The following is a 13,926-nucleotide window of genomic DNA, read 5'->3' on the forward strand; positions in this document are numbered from 1 at the left end:
ATCAATCCCAAAATTGAAAAATTGATGATATGACCCCAGACTTTCCCTAGTTTTCCACCTGCAAGTCCATAGAAGCTCTCCATCTTTGTTCCTTGTGCTTGGAAAGTTTCAGGTTAAATGTTCTCCATTGCCTTTAGTCTAGTGAATAAGTGTTTCTTACATTTTTAATTTATTCTAAAACATCTTCTACTATAAATAGGATATTCCTTGATATTAGTATGTAAAAAGTGAATGAACAAATGCCCCAAATTCTCCCATGAGGCTCAACCCATTTCTATTGCCAACTAGTCATACATAAAATTTCCCTCCATCCCCTTTTTTTACCTGTATGATCACATCCCCTGTTCACTTTAGCAAGCTCTACTTTGCCTCCACTGTATGTCTCCTGGCTGACCAGTTCCAAAATTTTTCTTAGACTTGCTACTGCTGGTGCCTTTGCAGGTAGTCTAAGTCACATTCACTATCCTTCCAGAAAATTCTGCAGAAGTAGCAATCATTCAGCTGGGTTTCTCAGGTGCATTTTTTCTTATTCTACAGCATGAGTGAACCCAGATCTCTCCCTTTTCCAGACTTAGGTGAGAGATGGGAGCAGCTGGACAGTAAGAGTGGAGGCAGGGCAGACAGTACATGGAGTTTTTGCCAGGAGACAGATTCAAGTATGGCTGTAGGCAGATGCAGTGAAGGGTACAGTGCACATCTGTGAATCTTCAAAGTGTGTGTGCAGCAAGGAGAGACTAAGAGAGGATAAAGCCCAGAACTTCAATTCTTCCTGCTTAACTTCCACTCTGAGAGCCAGTCGCTGCCCTGTGGTTTCCCAACCTACTCTTCCCTTCCTCTCCTAAACCCTGTTGACCTCTACTCTGTTTTGCTAAGTCCACAAAACAAGTTCCACTAACTTGGAAGAGAATTAAGTTTTATTCACAATGCTGAGATGACTCTGATGGGATCTAGACACTGGTGTGAAAAAGGGCAGGATTTAGCCCTTTGCCATTATCATTCAGAATAAAAAAATATAAATATCATCCATCATGCTACAACAGCTGTTTGCTGCCATTTTACCCTCTCTGCTTATTGTTTGAAAATTTATAGGAAAAGCTCTGAACATATTATTGCTGGAAAGAACCCCAAGGCCTTGTGCAGCACTGAGCTCCCATAGGCAGGCTCCTTCACCCTCTCTGTAAAGTTTAAGCATACAATACCAAGCATTGCCCATTGTTAACTTCCTGGATAGAGCTCTTGCTTCAAGCATTCATACTTGATGTTATTTTTCCTTCTATTGACTTTTCCATTCGTATATATATATATATATATATATTTATTCTAAGAGGAAAACCTTTTTTATTTTGCAAGAATTGATTATTCTCCCTTTGGTCCTCTTGTTACTTGGACTCTGAGGCTCTGGAGATAACTGTTCTTATATCTATTACTGCTGTCTATGGCTCACTGTTGTTACCAGAGAGTAATTTGACAGACTTAAGCTTGTGTGAAGCTTTTCCCATTTGCTGTTATCCTGCCATGTGATTCACTACCATTCCTCCCCACCCTGCTAATGTGAAAGAATGCTCCTAAAAGGTTCTTCCTATTCCACTTAACCATACTGTTAAACTTTTTTTTTTTCTTGCAACCCAGCAGAGAAAAAAGGGGGAGTATAAATTAATTAATATCTAGCCACAAAATTTCACAAAGCTTGACCTTCAGGATCTCTGTCAGGTCTGGTTGAGGGATTCAGAACTTTTTTGCTAGACAGGGACAGATGAATATTTGCAATACAATTGGGGTTTTTTTTCCCTTCAAGGTAATCTAATTCATTAGACTTATCTGAGTTTAAATATTAGGTCTTTGCTAACCTAGCTTATTTTGACTAAAATGGGAGAGTTTCACAAGTAGCTCCACAAGCAGATTGGCAATTGCAATATCCAAAAGAGTGGCAGTGAGAATAAGCTAAAGAGAAAGAATTCAGGGCAGCATAGCTGCAGCTATGAAAAGATACATGTCCACAGTCAAATATAAAAACATATCAGGAAACACCCACCATACTGAAAGAGATAGATACATGCTATTCTGAGACATTTAAGATACTACGTTTTCAGAGAATCACAGAATATGATGCTGAATTGAAAGGGACCCACAAGCATCATCAAACCTTGAACCAGACGGTTCCCAAGAGTCATACCACGTGCCTGAGAATATAATTGAAATGCTTCTTGAAGTCTGTCAGGCTTAGGGTTGTGACCCCTTCCCTGGGGAGCCTGTTCCAGTGCCCAACCACCCTCTATGTGAAGAACCATTTTCTAATATCCAACCTAAACCTCCCCTGACACAACTTCAGGCCATTCCCTCAGGTCCTGTCACTGGTCACCACAGAGAAAAGATCAATGTCTGCCCCTTCACTTCCCCTTACAAGGAAGTTGTAACTGCAATGAGGTCTCTCCTCAGTCTCCTCTTTTCCAGGCTGAACAGACCAAGTGACCTCCGCTAATCCTCATATGACTTCCCCTCAAAGCCCTTCACCATCTTTTGGCCTTCCTTTGGACACTCTCTAATGACTTAATATCTTTCTGATATTACAGTGCCCAAAACTGCACACAGTATTCATGGTGAGGCTGCCCCAGTGCAGAGAAGAGCAGAACAATCCTCTTCCTCGACCAGCTGGCCATGTTTTGCTTGATGCCCCCCTGGACACAGTTGGCCCTCCTGGCTGCCAGGGCACTGCTGACTCATATTCAACTTGCCATCAACCACGACCCTTCGGTCCCTTTCCATGGCACTGCTTTCCAGCACCTCATTCCCCAGGTTGTACAAACATCCAGGGCTGGCCCATCCCAGGTGCAGAATCTGGCATTTTCCCTTGTTGAACTTCCTATGGTTGGTGATTGCCCCAGGCCTCCCTGCCTTCGACAAAGTCAACAGCTCCTCCCAGTTTTGTGTCATCTGCAAGCTTGCTAAGTATTGTTAGGGTACAAGTCCTGTGTCCAAGTCATTTATGAAGATGTTGAAAGAGTACAGAGCCGAAGATGAAGACCTGTGGAACCCCACGAGTGACAGGTCTCCAGCCTGATGTTACCCCATTCACTATTATCGTCTGTGCCTGACCCATGAGCCAATTGCTCACCCACTGCATGATATATTTTCCTCTAAACTGAAAAATTCTTAATCTCTGTGTGTATTTTTGAATCTAAAGCAATTAGGTAAACAATTTGACCCACATGGTTATAATATGATTACCATTTGGCTGGGAACCTCTCCAGGCTGATGATTTCTCTTACTGTTTTGTAAAGTAAAATAACAAAATTCCCAACCCTTTGAAGGCATTTGCCTTTTTCTTAATTTCAATAATCACCTATATATTTTCTTATCAGGGGCAAGCACCCAAACTCAGATCTAATTTTCAAATACCGACTAATAATGGCAAATAAAGGTGTGGTTTTATTCTGGTAGAACTTTAATGGATAGCAGAATACTAAGTAAATAAGGTTCCAATACTGCCATGTAGAATAAAAGCTTTATCATTAAAAGAAATGAAACTATTTGTTAAAAGAAATAATATTCCAAGTGCACATCTCACAGATTCTGTTTCAACATGACAAAATTAAATATGGGTTAATAGTTCAGCATATATTTTACAAAGGGTTGCACAAATTTTCCATGAGAAAATCCTGACCAGAGGAATATGCCAAAAGGAAAAGCTTTGGCATTACTAGAGAACTGAGTTAATGACTAGTGAGCTTTAATCAAGGAGATGGACTGAAATCAGACTCTGAAAAGTTGTGTATGAACATCTAAATTACTTACTAAAATTCTGACTACGCAGGTACCTATAGTCAAATATCAAAGCATATGTCTGAGAATGACTAGCATTCTCTGAACTGCTGATTGCAATCAAGTTCTTTATAACCTTTTAAAAGCAAACACTTATCAAAATTCAGTTCATGTTTTGGTGCTATCTAATGTTTCTGTCTTCTTAAATGAATATAACCTGAAGGCAGCCACTCTGCACCAAGAAAAGAACCCACGCCAAGGTGCAACTGATTTCACTGGTAATATACTAAGCATCTACAGAACAACTCGGGAAAAATGTTTATTGTAATTTTTGTGCCAAGATCCCAGTTTGTGTGCTAACTACTTTCCTGCTGTTTGGCTTTTCCTAAACCTTATCAGTGGTGTTCTCATTTCCCTCAAAATTCCCATCTACTATAGACTCACTTTTTTCACTCACCTTTGAGGTTGGCTCCTGATCCTTTCTTATTCTGTTTGAGTAAGAGTCTGGCAGCTTTTGACACTCACTACTACATCTAATTAAAACTATCTCTATTGATCCAGCTAAATCCTTCAAGTTCTTTCTAATCAAAGACATGGCAGCCCAAGCCAGACTCTGCAGCAGCATGTTATCCTGCAATTACGCCTATGAAGGGAAGCTGCCTACACAGGACAATGCAGAGCTACATCTGTGGAACAGTTATTGTCCACACAGGGCCATTTTCTGCCTACAAAGAAAACCTGAAGATTTTTGTGGTGAAATGGTGGCTTTTTATGGTCAGGTCTTTCTTTTTCCTATATGAGCTTCCTGTGTAAACCTGCTGAATCCAAATGTCTATGGCTATCTAAATGAACACTATCAAGAAATATAGATAAAATAATATTTTGTACATAAAATCATATTTTTTATTCAATTAAACCACTCCCCTGCCAATTCAGAAAATACATAGGAATGGACTGGAAAGATCAACTGGCGTGTGTGTTCAAATTGAAGAAAACAGATAATAAACAGATAATAAACTGTTACCAACACAGTAAGGCAGGCTCTGATTTTGTTTATAGCCCACCTATGTCATTGTGAGCAACATAGCTATAAAACATGAATTTAGGATATGGACAGCACTACTTACATGTTGGTTTCCCAGCATCTTCTTCACTAAGTCACCACTTTTAAGATTTGCACCTTCCAGAAGTGAGAGCCTTGTGTTTACCCTTTAGGTAGAACCAGTGTCTGTGTGTGTGTCCGTTTGTCTACTATGTAGGTAGAAGGTGGATTTTATTCCTAGCAGCTTTTAATTTGATGCTTTCCTTGTAAGGTTAGTGGCCTCTCTTCAGACACAGATAAATGTGAATTTTTTGAAATATCCAGCAGATCTCTTGAATTATCATGCTTTTTAATCAGACTGATTCTGCAGCACATTATCACAGAAACAGTTGGAGAGGCAAGCAATCTCAAACTTCTCTGCTCCTGCAACACATCCCCTGAGGCACATCAATCCATGTCTCCAGGTAGACAAAATAACCTGTCTGCTGCTGATCCAGGGCTGATGAAATAACCTGGAGGTAGGAGGGCACTGCCTAGAGCTGCTTTTTCTCCCCAGAGGTCCCCCTGATTACCACTGCTCTCTCAGTGCCTCCTGTCCTTCCAGACAGGCCTGCCTGCACTGGCTAAATGAGCTGAGTGAGATGGGATGGCTTAAAATCAAAACAACTATACTAAGAAAAGGTGGGTTTGTTTGTTTTTTCATCTGTATCAATGAATCCAGATTGTGCAGACAAGCAATCCAATAGAAATAAGAATGCAGCTAACTCCTAGGAAGCAGTCACAGGGGCAGACCTGTTGGTCTGCTGTAAATGATGCTCTAAGTACATGGGCTGTAAACACCAAGAATATGAAGGAAGAGCTCAGGTCATCATGACCCCAACACCCATGGTGCAGTCATTCCCCACACAGCAGTGACTGACTGTAACAGGGCTGAGATAACCACAGAAATGCAGTAATATGGAAGATTGCTTCTTTCCTCCCCACTGCCAGTTTGTATGCAGGCCCCACATAGCTGCTGTGATGTGCAGGAAAGCCAGCACACTGGCTGCAGCATCACACCCATTAGCATCCCAGCAAGCATTGAGCTATGCATGATGCTGCCATCTCCTAGGTTGACCCAGAAAGTACCTTCTTCTTTGTCTCAGGAGAGCTTTTGATGACTGCCCATGACACGGAGTAAAATCTGTCATTATGCACTCAGCCCAGTGCCAGCTAGAGCTATCGTCTGGATGATTGAATTCAATCACTAATGGCCCATTTACTTTAAGGAGGTCATTCTGCAATTCAGAAAGATATCTTGCCTTCAATGGGATGATTTTGCCAGGGAATATCTCGATAGCTCCTTTTCTGTTGATATGCAGTAAGAAAAAGTAATTTCTAGCACCTAGACTAAGCAAGCTTACATAGCCCTCTACTTAAGTGTTAGATAGTGTCTGGCCACATGATCACAAATTTTAAATAATTGCCACTGCTATCAGTATTTTCTCATTAATGTTAATGGGACAATAAAAGTCCATGAGTTTTCTTCTATTTGCTGCTTTCTAGATTGTTCTACAATAAGAATTCTGCAGTTTGTCAGTCCATTTTCTCTCTCCCTTCTCTTCACTTGCATGGTGGTTTATTTATATGTTTTCATCTCATTTCCAGAGCAGAAGCCTCTTATATTAACTGATAACTCTTTCATAACTTCCTACAGGATCTGGTATTCTAGAAGACAGTCCTGACCCTTAGAGGCTTCTGCATGCTTGAACAGTTTGCATTCCTGGTCTGAGTTAATCCTGCTAGATTCAGATGGATTGGGAACCACCTGAAACTAAATTCCTTCTTGTCTGACTTTTAGGGGCAGCAGCAGATAACACAGGGCAATAACATTTCAACCGCTGTGGGCAGTATCTATTTGACCATGGCCTAAGATATCCCTCTGCTTTTTGTGCTTTTGAAAATTTCTAGCTTAAATTTTATTCCAGACTGATACACAAAAGCTTTGTATAAAGGGATCCCTCACAAGGCCGGATGCAGATATAGCTTGAAAGGGAACAGGGGAGAAAAAAGGAGAAAAAAGCAATTCAGTAAAAAGGAAGGAATGGGGGTAGAGAAAACAGTTCAGTACCTTCATACGTGAGGGAGAAATTCCCAGAATGACTTGTATATTTTTACCTGAAGGGAACTACATTAGAAGTTTGGTATCAACAGGCAATGAAATGTAACAAGTAAATGTCTTGCCTATGAGATGGGTAACACTTACTTACCCTTAGAATCTTCCTTCTCCAGTCTCTGCAGCTGGTGCAGCCCTGATGAGCAGGGAAAGAGCTTCTTTCCCAGGGAAACACCTGCCAGGCAGCTGGAGTACTTTTCTGGGGGAAAGAAAAAAAAACCAAAAAGTGATCCTCAGCTTCTAGCTCTCTGGGTAAATGCTATGGCTAAGAGGTTACTTGACAGGAGGTGTAGCATTGCAAGAGCCCCAAGGACACGAAGCAGAAATAAAATCCATGCTCACAGCTCTGGGAGGGGGAGGATGGGAGGAAGGATTTAAGATTACACTCTACCTCTTATTTCAGAAATCTGATTTCTTTTTTTAAGACTTGCACCTACTAAATAGCCTGTGATTAGTGCTAGTACTGCTAGAAAACAGCATACTAAAGCAAAATCTAAGAGTTATCTCATGGTGAACTGTGATCTGAAATATTCTGAAGTGTTACCTGCACAAAAAGCATTACCACAGGCTTTCCCACATGGTAACAGAAATAGCTTTACTTCCTCTTCCCTTCCCCCCAGTAAAAATAAATAAATAAACACATTCCCTGGGTATCTGACAGCTTGACTAATTGCAAACAAGTTTTCAAATGAGGAACAAACCAGCAAGATTTTCAATCAAGTCTCTCCCCAGTATATCATTTTAATTTGAAATTTATTGGAAATAAATTAATGTAATTATCCCCTAAATCTAGCATTCATTGACAGTGAGAGAGATTTTAGGCCAAATGATTAAAATTTAGTCTTTTAGAAAACAACACTTCCTGTTAAAAGCTGCAAAATAAGTGAATTTACATTAACAATCAATAGTGGCCTTGGGTTTAAGCAGCTAATGTTCCTAGGATCCCTCACTACACACATACATGACTTGTTGTTTGGCCACAGCCTTGATCTAAAACGTATTGACCTTTTAGATATCTAACCTAATAGTCATGGCTGCAGCCTGTGGCTAAGATTAAATCTTGCTTTGCAGCCATCTCTGTTTGAGAAGCCCAGCCTCAGCCCTTCTACCTGCTCTGTGAACCAGCTGCAGTCCCCATAACATTTGCATGACATCTGGGAGTGATAAATGCATGTGAAAAACATTACTAATGTATCAGCCAGCACATTAGGAGCTGATGAGGCACTGAAACGAAATAATGACAGTAGATCACAGCTTTCAGCGAGTTGCTGAGCAGCAACATGTTCCATACCACCTAAATTAAAACTAGTAGCTCAGATCAGACAAAAGTGGTCCTTAAGAAATAAGAGTGAGAGGAGAGTGGCTCAGGCTGCAGAGGTCTGAGGTCTGTTCCAGGGGAGCCTTGTAGATATAGATGCAATACAGCCCTGCTTCTGCCTGGTAAATTGTGTATTAGCCTCATTCACAAAGCAATTGGGACTGACTCTGGTCTCTCCACATGCATTAAAAATTTCCAGTGAAACCCAAGACGGCAGAAGACACCCGTGACTCAGAAGGTGACATTCTCCTTTCTGAGTCAGAGCTGAGCAGACATAGAAGCATGATGCTGGAGGACATAGCTGCTGGACAAGATGCAATGAGCTCAGAAGCAGCGATAATCCCATGCTGCAGTTTTAGGAGACTGTTTGCTCAGCTATCCTCATCACACTCTAATCAGAAATTTACATCCTGCAGACCAAAGTCCCCCTTGCAGTTCTACTGCAAATGACATTTGCCATAATGTTCTTTCTAAAAATTTATATAGCAATGCTAAATCTTTGCTGTGTTTCAATCTGAAGAGTGAAGCAATTCCTGTATGTTTTTTTAGAGCTTTGGGGACCTCTAAAAGGTGAAAGAAGCAATACTGTTAAAATTTTATTCTATTATTCCTAGAAACGAACAGAGAAATCATATTTTGCAATAAGTTTGGTGATTATAAGATCTTTAAACATAAACCAACTGATAGTAACACTTCATCTCAGGATAACATTTATCTTTGAAGGCTTTGGACTCTTTCATGGCCAAGGAGTGATGTAAAACTTATTATTGGATGGTTGGTGGTGGTATCAAAGAAACAGGTAGGATTAGGGACTCCTTTCCTCTCTTTTTTACATTCTTCTGGATACCTGGATATTGTCCCCTGTAGAGCTTACTTTCTAGAACCAGGCACTATGCAGTGGGTAGAGGAGAGAGCAGAACTGGCAGGGTCAAGTGAGTATCACAAATGAAGTAAATACCTTGTTAGTTTTCTCATACATTTGTTTTGGGATTTTGGAGGTTAGGTTTAGATAAAAGAGGTTAAACTAATATAAAGTCTTAGTTTCCCCCAAGAGGACAGATAAGCCCACAGGCACTAGCACTGACCCTTCCAATGCTCTCAGCTTCAGTACAGAGTGCTTGGTACATAAAGAACGAAACACTGACAGAAGCAAACCTGCAGCCCAGACTTTCCAGCCTCCAGCACTAGCAAACATCCACCTCTGAAAGCCCCTATCTGACATCACATTCCATTATATGGATCTTCAAGTGCAGTACTTGTTTTGCATAGACATACACCAATTAACTTTTCTCATGGGTCTGTGGAGTTTTGAGTTGAAAGAGCAACCTTTTCAATATCCGCTGCAGTAAGGACTCCTGTCTTCCAGGAGAATAAATGGGAATTCTTGCTGCAAAGTCACTGAGAGAAGGGTATGGCAATGGGGTGACACCAGAAAGAGGCTTCTGTGTGTCCCAATAGACAATGGGAAATTAAAGAGCGGCACAGCAAAGGGATGCACCAACTACAAAGTTTGCACTGAAGATGCCTCCAGGTATTGCATAAACTCTGAAATTACTGCAGATCTGGAGCACATATCCTATTGTAAATGAAAGAAGAATTAGAGTCTTTAATAGAGAAAGCCAGAAATGAAGATAGGGCAAAGGAAGTCTTTGTTTACAAAACAACTAAGGGAAATGGGTGAACACAGTTGAAATGAGACCCCTGCTGAATCAGAAATGGCATGTCTAGTTTTCTCAGTCACTCAAAACAGAGAGAAATCAGGTGGGAAAACTAGAGAGGACAACAGAAGCTACTGCTATTTGTTCAGGAAGATGAAAGGCATCATGGAAATCAAGTTTCAACTTAGCTGAGAGGTGGGTGGAATAGGAGCGATATGTAAACCTCAAAGAAGCTCATGATTCAGAAAACAGGCCAAATCCCTCTATGAATTCTTCCCAGACAACAGTATAAATTCAAAAAAGAAAGTGGGTTTTTATTTAATCTGGTAAGAGCTTGGTCCTTGTCTTTTTCTAAGGAAATAAAAGCCCAAACTACTATTCCTTTCAGTATCACAGTTAAATTGCTAATGTTTCTTACATAAATATTTACTTGGAAGATTTAAGCTCTTGCATCAGAGATGCCATGCCATCTTAAGGACGTGGAATGAATGCTAAAGGCAGTAAAACTGATTGTAGTCCAGTATCGTGTGTTGTCAGTGAGGAATGAGGACTCCGGGACTCTGCTCAGAGCCCCATCTCTTTCATATCCAGGTTTAAATTTGGGTGTGACTCCGCATCTCCATGTAAATGTACTCAGTAAAATTACTGTGCACCCTAGCTAGTTTGTAAAGTGTTCACTACACTTATGATGGAAGTGCATAATACATAAAGGGCACGTCATTTTCCATAGAAAATAGTCACAAAATATCAAGTTTTTCTCCCAGATTTATGAAAAATCAGCTGTAGTGTTAAATGCGGAAGGCAGATCATGTACAATGAATATCAATAGTCCACCATAATATTATGTTCCCATTCGTCCATGACTTCTAGTTCATAGTTGAAAGTGGATTATTTTTAAAGTGATGTTGTTGTGGGGGATTTTTCCCTTCACAAAACAAACAAACAAACAAACAAACAAACAAACAAAAACCCCACCCAAATTTTGTTCTGATCGTTATATCTTGTGCCTGCAATAGGTAAAATTTATAGGATCTCTTGACTGCAGAAAAATGATTGTATGTCTTTGAAAATACTTATGTATGGTGTTTTAGACACTTCGTTTTTAAGTAGCAGTGTGTCAATGCTTGGATGTCAAGCCAGTGATGGAGAACTCTGTTGGTGAAAGAACTGACCTGCCATGAGGCAAGAATTAACTGACATACTAAAAAGTTATGAAAACCAGCAATCATTGTTACAAAATCATTATGTAGAACTTCTCAGGACTTTTAATGAATCCACCAACCTTAGAGAAATGCAAGCCAGAGAAAATACTTCCCATGAGCAATGTAGAGGATCTCAGAGTACTTTGCAAATCAGATGCATGTTCATTGTAGAAGCACCAGTGCTTCTGCTGTTGAAAATATTCTGTGAATATATCTGCTACTTAAAAGCATGCCACATATTACACAGACATTTTGGGCAGGAAATTAAAAATACATCCTATGAGACTGCTAAGGCTAACCAGTTAAACTGAATATAAATGAACTACTCAATCAGGCTTTGCTCTGGCTTCCAGAGAAAATCCTATTTCTTTCAAAAAAAGTGTTTGATTAACAAAATAAAATGCAGACATACAATTTCAGTTCAGTCATTCATCTCCTTCATGATATGTGCAGCTTAGAGCCTTAGAGACCTGTGTCAGCTTGTGGGATCCCCATCAGGAGAGCATACAGTAGTAGCACAGAGTTGGAAACAGCACATCTGATTGCTTCCAGCTGCCATCTCCCCAGTCTTTCTGAATCTGCCAGGACCCAGTGAACCATCCTGAAAACAGCTAAATTAGTCACCATTCAGCAGCTTCAGGCATGGGAAGTCGCTGGGGTAGCAGAGTAGCTCAGGGATCTCCTCCCTCTGCTGCTCAGGCCAGGCCCCTGGGCAACCAGATTGCAATGATGCTCTTACAGATTATTGTAACCAGGAGGAGGAGGAGGAGGAGGAACAGAAACTACAGCAATTTTTACCCTGAGCTATTAGTAAGTAGCAGGGACAGCAAGTCTCATTCTTCAGTGTCCTCCCCAGCATCCCAGCTCAGTCTCATCCCTCTACCTCTCCTTTTCCCATGGCAGCAGACACCCAAGCCCAACTCATCATCCTAAAAGTAAAAAAAAAGTGCATTTTTGTTAAATTGCTAAAGAGTCCAACACATTTGTTAGTTCTTAGGACGAACAGGACATGCATATTTGCATATCTCCATAAAAAAGACTTTGGCAAATATCTCTGTAGCATCTATACTCACATTAATTTTTATGTTAGGACATAACTACATAGTTAGGTGTGTGCTTGCCCGACATGATTCACTCTGTGAGCAGTGGTTGAACTCTCCCACCAGCACTATTCTGACTCTCCAGCTTGAGTGCAATGAAGCAGGCAAAGGAGTAAAGGCAAGCACCAAAGCTCCCATGTTCTAATCTAACAGATGTGTGTGGAAGGATTTTGGAGACCTCTTTCCATTTTTTAACTCAAGCTAACAATAAATAAACCTACTTTATTGTGGAACCTGAACCAACAGTGATAAATCTAATCCACTTATGTTGCAGAAAAAAATAATTGCTGTAATGTCTTTGCTTCTACTGTTTAAGGAAAAAAATTCATTACTTTAAATAGCTGGTGTAGCAGAGGCTTAAGGTCTGTTAATAATTTACATTTCATAGTGAGAGAAACCTGATAACGGATTTTATATGGGTCACGAGGACATGATCCAATTCTGGCAGTAGGGTACTGAATGTGAAAATCATGCCCGATCATGTTGACTGGGAAAGGATGGCTCATGGTGGGCAGCAAAGTGTACTGCTTCAGAGCTAGAGAGACAGTCAGTGGTGGTAAAGAGACAATGTCCTCTGAACTACAGTCAAAGCTAAACAGTCTGTATGAACAAATATTTCTCTATGAAAGTGTTAAAGTAATTCCTTCCTGACACATCAGTGAACTCTGGGAACAGCTGGAACTTGGTAGCTTAAAGGATAAAGAAAGATTTTCTCAGTAAACAAAGGACATTGCAGGGTTGACTAGGGTGCCCTTTTTTTCTTTTTCTAGAAATTCAAGATATTCATAGACTAGTTGGAGAGAAAAGCAAAACAGGAGATTCATTAAATGAGATGTGCAACATTAATTGGGGGGAGGGTTGTTGCATAAGCCATCCATTTTGGGTTACTATCATTATGTATTTTGTGTTCTTAGTGGACATCCTACTTGCATTTGTGATTATACCAAAAGAAGTCAGTATCTTCAGGCACTCAAATTCATTCCTGGCAAAGTAATGTGGTAGTAATGCTAAGTCTTGATGCCCATTTCATAATTGTGTCTAAGCAACAGTCAACACAGTGCAAGGACACTTAAGCTAGCTCCATCATATCAGAAGACTTTCCACAGGCAGAAATCTATTGATGGCAGCGCAGAGCTTCCTTTCAACAATATTGGCAGGCCAGGAATCTCTCAGCATCTCTACACTGCAGCAGTTGTTTGCTATAACCATGACCTCCCTGAAATGCAGGATGAGCAGAGGAAGGAGTCAGGAAAGTCTGAATCCCATGAATGCAAAAAAGAGTCTTACAGAGAAGAAAGTGAGTTGGACTCATCAAGTTGCACCTGGAGTACAGCTACACATTTTGGCACCCATATCCTTTCTTGTGTGCACTCAAATAAAGTGAAGAGCATTCTTATTGGTTGGCATGTTAATCACTCATGTAAATTAACACAAAGCATTACACCTTTGTGCTTCAGGTCTGTTTCTATGTATATTCACGATGTCAGGGAACATGATATCAGCACAAAGAAACCAGCGATACAATTCAGAAATTCAGCTGTATATAGCAGCAAACCCCTATGTCCTGTCCTACCACTACACATAGTGGTGTTTTGAAACACACTTCTTACATAAGGAAGACAGGTGTTTAACATCAGTTATGTTTAAACCACCATTGTTTGAGAGAGAGATGGACAGACAGTTTTGCCCCTA

General features: G+C 40.4%; 1 protein-coding gene across 1 annotated transcript in view; it reads right to left on the reverse strand.

Annotated features, from left to right (window-relative positions):
- EIPR1 (EARP complex and GARP complex interacting protein 1) overlaps positions 1–13,926 on the reverse strand; it is a 234,743-nt gene that overhangs the window by 15,751 nt on the left and 205,066 nt on the right. Inside the window, exon 14 of the transcript XR_007628946.1 lies at positions 7,051–7,155. The gene's annotated coding sequence lies outside the window, so the exon portion shown is untranslated. The remainder of the gene's footprint in view (positions 1–7,050; positions 7,156–13,926) is intronic.

The sequence above is a fragment of the Myiozetetes cayanensis genome, unplaced genomic scaffold (genome assembly GCF_022539395.1).
Source record: "Myiozetetes cayanensis isolate MyiCay16 unplaced genomic scaffold, myiCay2020 scf2-11, whole genome shotgun sequence".
NCBI classification, from domain to species: Eukaryota; Metazoa; Chordata; class Aves; order Passeriformes; family Tyrannidae; genus Myiozetetes; species Myiozetetes cayanensis.